Here is a 7,854-nt window from a genome sequence, read left to right on the forward strand (position 1 = left end):
ATTTTATGTCATTCTATGTGAATATATTCTTCTGTTGCCATTCTATGTGAATATATTCTTCTGTTGTCATTCTTCTGTTGTCAGGCTCGACTTATTTTATTCTTCTGTTGAGCCTGTAAGTCGAGCCTGACAGCAGAAGAATAAAATAGAATGACAACAAAAGAATAAAATCTTGAAATAATGAGTTGGATAGAGAGCCCTGCGTTGATCTTCAGGTACTACCTGAAATAGTTAGACACTTAGACACAATTTGAAATAGTTAGACACTTAGACACAATTTGACCAATGTAAGTCGAGTCGAGCCGAGCCGATACAAGCCGAGCCAAGTGTATATAAGCCGAGCCAAGGTATTGAGAAAAAATAAAATAGTGAAAATACAAAAAAAAAAAAAAAAAAAAAATACAAATTTCACTGAAATTTGTAGAATTTCAGTGAAATTTTAACGAAATTCAGTGAAATTTTAATATAGCAAAACTGTGGAATTTTATAACATCGGCAAATTTTAGACATCATTTTTTATTCCCAAATTAAACTATCTTTTTTTCGTTTCAGCTACAAAATGTTGCCTAAAAATTACAAACTGACAAGCTTCAAATTTTTAGAAGTTAATTAGGGTTTCTATATCCCAATTCTTTGCTTTACAATGTGAACTGATACTAGTCATCTCTCTCCCCTTCATTTCACTCTCTCAAATAGACTGACTACAACTCAGTGTTTCAGATTGGTTAATTGGACATGGCCCTGAAGCGGTTTGACCCCTGACTGGTAAATTGTGGCTGATTGGTTGTTTTTTTTATTTGATTTTTTATTTAATAGGAATTTGTTTATTATTTTTTACAAATTGTTTTTTTTATTTGATTTTTTTAAATTTTTCTGTTTTTCCTTGGGTTTTTTTGGTTGGTCTCGGTTTTGGCTAGAGTTGGCTAGCTCGGCTCCTCTTATTTTGGTTAGGCTCAACTTATATCGGCTCAGCTCCACTCAAGAGAATTTATTATGAACCGATCGGATGGGAGTTGAGCTGAGCCGACTAAGCTGAGCCGAGTTGATTATGGCCGAAAAAAGCTGAGTCAAACCAAAATAAGCCGAGCTAAGCTCACAATCGGCTAGCTCCAAAGCCCAAAAATGAAAAAACCACATAAAAATTGAGAGAAAAACAAAAACGTGACTAAGATGTGGATGGTTTACATTTTGGAAGAGACACATGTATATGTGATAAAAATATAAATATTAAAATAGAAATAGATATTTTTTAGAAATAGATATTTTTTATTTGAAATAATCTAATTCATACGTATATATATATATATATATATATATATATATATATATATATATATATATATATATATATATATATATATATATATATATGTAGACATAATCTTATATATATACTGTAAGGGGTTCTCACTCGCAAATTTTTCTCTAGATAAATCCCAAAACTACTCCTTACTCAAGTTCTCGATGAGGGCCAATCCATATGTCATTGATTCATGTCCCCATTAACAATCTACTGATCTACTCTCTTTTCTCTCTCTCTGTGTATCTTGATCAGAAACCGATCCATATCTCTCAATGCATTTCTTGATCACAGAGCCAGCAGGCATGAATCTTTTCAAATATCTTGCTCTAGTTTAGACCATAAGGCTTCATTAGTCATTGATTAGAAATCCATTAATCTTTTTCTTCTACTTTTACAATCAAGAAAATAGCGCAGGGTACTTCAAGCGAAGATGACGAGCTCAACAACGAGAGCAACCCAAAAAGAAGAAACTATTTTTGTGGCTTTTACAAGAGAAGAGCTCATCGAGATCAAGATAGTCCCAATTCTCACTCTAACACAAGCAGGGAAGCAATCTTCTCAACTTTCTTAGAAACTTGAAAACTTGAAAACTTAAACATAATCCTTAGTTGTCATTAGTCTCTGCTTGATCTTAGTCTGATAATTGTGTTTGCTTCTCTCTCTACGCTCCCCATTTTTTTAATATGTATGAAGTGTGGTGTTGATTTTTTTCTTGTGATGATGTTGAAGGGTAATTCGTCCAATATATTTGAAATATAAATTAAAAATTATCGAGAATTTAATTCTTGTATTTCAGCACGTTCTTGTATGCTTCATAATTCTTAGTTGTCATTAGTCTCTGCTTGATCTTAGTCTGATAATTGTGTTTGCTTCTCTCTCTACGCTCCCCATTTTTTTAATATGTATGAAGTGTGGTGTTGATTTTTTTCTTGTGATGATGTTGAAGGGTAATTCGTCCAATATATTTGAAGTATAAATTAAAAATTATCGAGAATTTAATTATTGTATTTTAGCATGTTCTTGTATCCTTCTAAATCAAATCGGAATGGCCTTTGCCTCTTTTACAGGGAATGACTTCATCCCCTCAAAACCCTTAGTCCACAACAAGATCACAAGCTCATGTTTGGTCTTGTTTTCTTCGTCAAGTCCTTCACTACCAAGATGGATCCATCACGTAAGATCGAAAACCTAACCTCTCTCTTCTCCTACTTTCTCTCTCCACATTTCTTACATCAAATTTAAATTCTAACATCCTTCTCATTTAAGCTTTTGCATGGATGGGTATGCATGGAAGATGGTTTGCTGGCCCAATCTGCCATATTTATTTCCTCTTATTATAATATGGCTTCTTTTTTTAGCTGTTATGGATGCCTCTATTTGGGTATAGACAGAGACATGGCATGAGTTTTTTGTGGAGTGGCATAAATTTTCAAAGTAAGGGATAGGGGTATCTTTCAAATTTTAGTTTTGATGTGCCACTGTTCAGTTTGCTTCTATAGTAAGGGATATTTGTAAAAGTTTTGTTTTCGCAATTTCTGAAGGGTATCAGATCCTTAATAGATGGTCAAATGTATTTCATGTCAAAAGGTATGGACCATGAGAAGTTATTGGATTGGAACTGGACCATATAAATTCTACAAAGCTGAGTCTTTGCTCTGTTGGAGAGGCTGAATTTGTATGATTATAGTGGGGCCCTCCGTTGCAGTGGAAGGGGATACAATGAAGAACACGTATACTACACTCCCTCAGGAGCATAGTTTACTTCTTCTCCCTCTGTCAGATGACCTACTAGGAGGATTTTTTCAATCTAAAATTTTGATAACCACCTTAGAATCACTAGATGATTATTTAAAAACAAAAAATTGAAATTTGAATTTTCTAACACTTAAATCTCATCCTCTAAAAATTAGACGGTTTCTATTCAAGCTTGAGACATTTTTTTTTTTCAAGTGCTTTGATGGTGCAATTAGGAAATTTCTTCTATTGATGCTAATCTATGTGTTAAAGAGGTTATATTCCCTAAAACTAGTCTTAGGTGGGGTTTTTTTCAAGGGAGTAAATGGACTGTATACTCCTGAGGGAGTAGAATATCTTTTGGCTTCAATGAATGTTATTAGATTGGCCTCAATCAAGTACCCTGTCCCTAGCATCTCGAACCATTTGAACACATCACCATATTTTGTTAAATATTTGACAGTCATGCAATATTGTATTTCACTTTATGTCTATCCAGTTTATCAACTAGGTTCCACCAAGGTGTCTCTGCCTTTCTAAGTTTTCCTTTTTAAGGTGAAAAAATTCCATTATTTTTCTGTAGATGCGATGAACCTAGTTGTATGTAGTCTTGGTCTCAAAAAGCCCATAAAATTTATCTTTAATTGTTTATATAGGAGATAGCATGGATGGTGAGAGATTGAGATACACTTAACCTTGCTATGTGCTCATTAATATATGATTGGAGAGAGAGAGGTATACAAATTTACACATCTCCTTTTTGTAATTTTGTTCGTGTTTAATTGTAATGTTATGTGTATTGGTTTTAACGCCAAATGTTGTGACTGTTTGGGGGCATAGCTATTTATTTCTCAATCATAGTAGATAGTGTGTCTCTTGCAATTTTTTATCATTATGATTTTTATTTATATTTGTAAGATAGCTTTTGAGAATTGGGGTTTGACAATCTCTGTCTTCTTCTTTCTTGCAGTGCTGATGAAGGAAAGTTTGGGTTCCCCCAAGGATGCTCTTTTCATAGCTTTCGAACAATCACATACAAACTGAGCTTTATGGAGAGTCCCTCTAAGATTAAGGTGGAGTTTCTTTCTATTATATGCATTCTTCATTTTTTATTTGCATTAACATAGTTGCATTTTGTTGAGTGAAATTCATCTCTTTCTCCTCTTCGTTTTCTCTCTCTTTCGATATAAACTTCCTCAAAAAAATAAAAAAGATAAAGAGTTGAATGTACCTAGGCAATTTCCATTTACACTAGGCAATATCAAAACAATTCTTAGACATGCTTAGCTGAAGTGTACCTAGGCAAATTCCATTTACACTAGGCAATATCTAAACAATTCTTAGACATGCTTAGCTGAAGTGCCCTCAGTCAACTATGGAGTAGCCATGTTAATGCTTTTCTAAATCAAATTTGAATACTAACATCCTTCTCACTGAAGCATGGATTGGCTATGCATGGAAAACTGTTTGTGGCCAAATTTGCCATATTTATTTCCTCTTATTCCAATATGGTTTCTTTTTTTTAGCTGTTATGTGTATTGGTTTTAACGCCAAATGTTGTAACTGTTTGGGGGCATACCTTTTTATTTATTTCTCAATTATAGTAGATAATGTGTGTCTCTTGCAATTTTTTTTCATTATTGATTGTTATTTATATTTGTAAGATAGATTTTGAGAATTGGGCTTTGACAATCTCTGTCTTCTTACTTCTTGCAGTGCTGAATGAGGAAATCTTGGGTTCCCCCCATTACCAAGTCAAGGATGCTCTTTTCATAGCTTTCAAACAAACACATACAAACTGAGCTTTAAGGAGAGTCCCTCGGGGATTAAGGTAGAGTTTCTTTCTATTATATGCATTCTTCAGTTTTTATTTGCATTAACATGCTTGCATTTTGTTGAGTGAAATTCATTCCCTTTCTCCCCTTTGTTTTCTCTCTCTCTTCCAATATAAACTTCCTCTAAAAATGAAAAAAGATGAAGAGCTGAAATGTACCTTGGCAATTTCCATTTACACCAGGCAATATCTAAACAATTCTTAAACATGCTTAGCTGAAGAGCTCTCATTCAACTATGGAGTAGCCATGTGAATGCTTTTCTAAATCAAATTTGAATTCTAATATCCTTCTCAGTTAAGCATGGATTGACTATGCATGGAAAATGGTTTGTGGCCCAGTCTGCCATATTTATTTCCTCTTATTCCAATATGGCTTCTTTTTTTTAGCTGTTTTGTGTATTGGTTATAACGCCAATTGTTGTGACTGTTTGGGGGCATAGTTTTATATTTATTTCTCAATTATAGTAGATAGTGTGTCTCTTGCAATTTTTTATCATTATTGATTTATATTTATATTTGTAAGATAGCTTTTGAGAATTGGGGTTTGACAATCTCTATCTTCTTCTTTCTTACAGTGCTGATGGAGGAAATATTGGGCTCCCCCAATTACCTGGTCAAGGATGCTCTTTCATAGCTTTCGAACAAACACATACAAACTGAGCTTTATGGAGAGTCCCTCTGGGATTAAGGTGGAGTTTCTTTCTATTATATGCATTCTTCAGTTTTTATTTGCATTAACATGGTTACATTTTGTTGAGTGAAATTCATTCTCTTTTTCCTCTTTGTTTTATCTTTCTCTTCCGATATAAAATTCTTAAAAAAAAGAAAAAAGATAAAGAGCTGAATGTACCTAGGCAATTTCCATTTACACGAGGCAATATCTAAACAATTCTTAGACATGCTTAGCTGAAGTGCCCTCAGTCAACTATGGAGTAGCCATGGGAATGCTTTTCTAATTCAAATTTGAATTCTAACATCCTTCTCATTTAAGCATGGATTGGCTAATGCATGGAAAATGGTTTGTGGCCTAATCTGCCATATTTATTTCCTCCTATTCCAATATGGATTCTTTTTTTTAGCTGTTATGCGTATTGGTTTTAACGCCATATGTTGTGACTGTTTGGGGCATAACTTTTATTTATTTCTCAATTATAGTAGATAGTGTGTGTCTCATGTAATTTTTTATCATTATTGATTTTTATTTATATTTGTAATATAGCTTTTGAGATTTGGGGTTTGACAATCTCTGTCTTCTTCTTTCTTGCAGTGCTAATGAATGAAATCTTGGGTTCCCCCCATTACCTCCAAGTCAAGAATGCTCTTTCCATAGCTTTCGAACAAACACATACAAACTGAGCTTTATGGAGAGTCCGTCTGGGATTAAGGTGGAGTTTCTTTCTATTACATGCATTCTTCATGTTTTATTTGCATTAACATGGTTGCATTTTGTTGAGTGAAATTCATTCTCTTTCTCCTCTTTTGTTTTCTCTGTCTCTTCCGATACAAACTTCCCCAAAAAAAGAAAAAACATAAAGAGCTGAATGTACCTAGGCAATTTCCATTTACACTAGGCAATATCTAAACAATTCTTAGACATGCTTAGCTGAAGTGCTCTCAATCAACTATGGAGTAGCCATGTTAATGCTTTTCTAAATCAAATTTGAATTCTAACATCCTTCTCATTTGAGCATGGATTGGCTATGCATGGAAAATGGTTTGTGGCCCCATCTGCCATATTTATTTCCTCCTATTCCAATATGGCTTCTTGTTTTTAGCTGTTATATGTATTGGTTTTAACGCCATATGTTGTGACTGTTTGGGGGCATAGCTTTTATTTATTTCTCAATTATAATAGATAGTGTGTGTCTCTTGTAATTTTTATCATTATTGATTTTTATTTATATTTGAGATAACTTTTGAGATTTGGGGTTTGACAATCTCTGTCTTCTTCTTTCTTGCAATGCTGATGAAGGAAATCTTGGGTTCCACCCTTTACCAGGTCAAGGATGCTCTTTCATAGATTTCGAACATACAAACTGATCTTTAAGGAGTCCCTCTGAGATTAAGGTGGAGTTTCTTTCTATTATATGCATTCTTCATTTTTTATTTGCATTAACATGGTTGCATTTTGTTGAGTGAAATTCATTCTTTTTCTCCTCTTTGTTTTCTCCTTCTTTTCCGATATAAACTTCCTCAAACAAAGAAAAAAGATATAGAGCTGAATGTCCCTAGGCAATTTCCATTTACACATGGCAATATCTAAACAATTCTTAGTCATGCTTAGCTGAAGTGCTCTCAGTCGACTATGGAGTAGCCATGTAAATACTTTTCTAAATCAAATTTGAATTCTTACATCCTTCTCATTTAAGCATGGATTGGCTATGCACAGAAAGTGGTTTGTGGCCCAATCTGCCATATTTATTTCCTCTTATTCCAGTATGGCTTCTAGTTTTTAGCTGTTATGTATGAAAAGTGGTTTGTGGCCCAATCAGCCACATTTATTTCCTTTTATTCCAATATGGCTTAAGTTATTCTAATGTGTATTGGTCTCAATCGACTATGGAGTAGCCATGTAAATGCTTTTCTAAATCAAATTTGAATTCTAACATCCTTCTCATTTAAGCATGGATTGGCTATGCATGGAAAGTGGTTTGTGGCCCAATCTGCCATATTTATTTCCTCTTATTCCAATATGGCTTCTGTTTTTTAGCTGTTATGCATGGAAAGTGGTTTGTGGCCCAATCTGCCATATTTATTTCCTCTTATTTCAATATGGCTTATGTTATTCTGATGTGTATTGGTTTTAACGCCAAATGTTGTGACTGTTTGGGGGCATAGCTTTTATTTAGTTTTCAATTATAGTAGATAGTGTGTCTCTTGCATTTTTTTATCATTATTAATTTTTATTTATATTTGTAAGAGAGCTTTTGTGAATTGGGATTTGACAACTTCTTTCTTGCAGTGCTAAATAAGGAAATCTTGG

The 7,854-nt window shown here is 33.7% G+C and overlaps 1 long non-coding RNA gene across 1 annotated transcript; it reads left to right on the top strand.

Moving 5' to 3' along the window:
• The first annotated feature begins 1,667 nt into the window (after positions 1-1,667).
• Positions 1,668-6,938, top strand: LOC148781151 (uncharacterized). The gene is made up of 6 exons (XR_016060999.1): positions 1,668-2,477; positions 4,008-4,110; positions 4,754-4,868; positions 5,447-5,560; positions 6,139-6,256; positions 6,871-6,938. It is a non-coding gene; the product is annotated as an uncharacterized LOC148781151 (long non-coding RNA).
• Positions 6,939-7,854: the final 916 nt, after the last annotated feature.

Source organism: Amborella trichopoda, chromosome 8 (assembly GCF_054954075.1).
Source record: "Amborella trichopoda isolate Santa Cruz 75 chromosome 8, AtrichopodaSantaCruz75HAP2 v2.0, whole genome shotgun sequence".
Classification (NCBI taxonomy): Eukaryota; Viridiplantae; Streptophyta; class Magnoliopsida; order Amborellales; family Amborellaceae; genus Amborella; species Amborella trichopoda.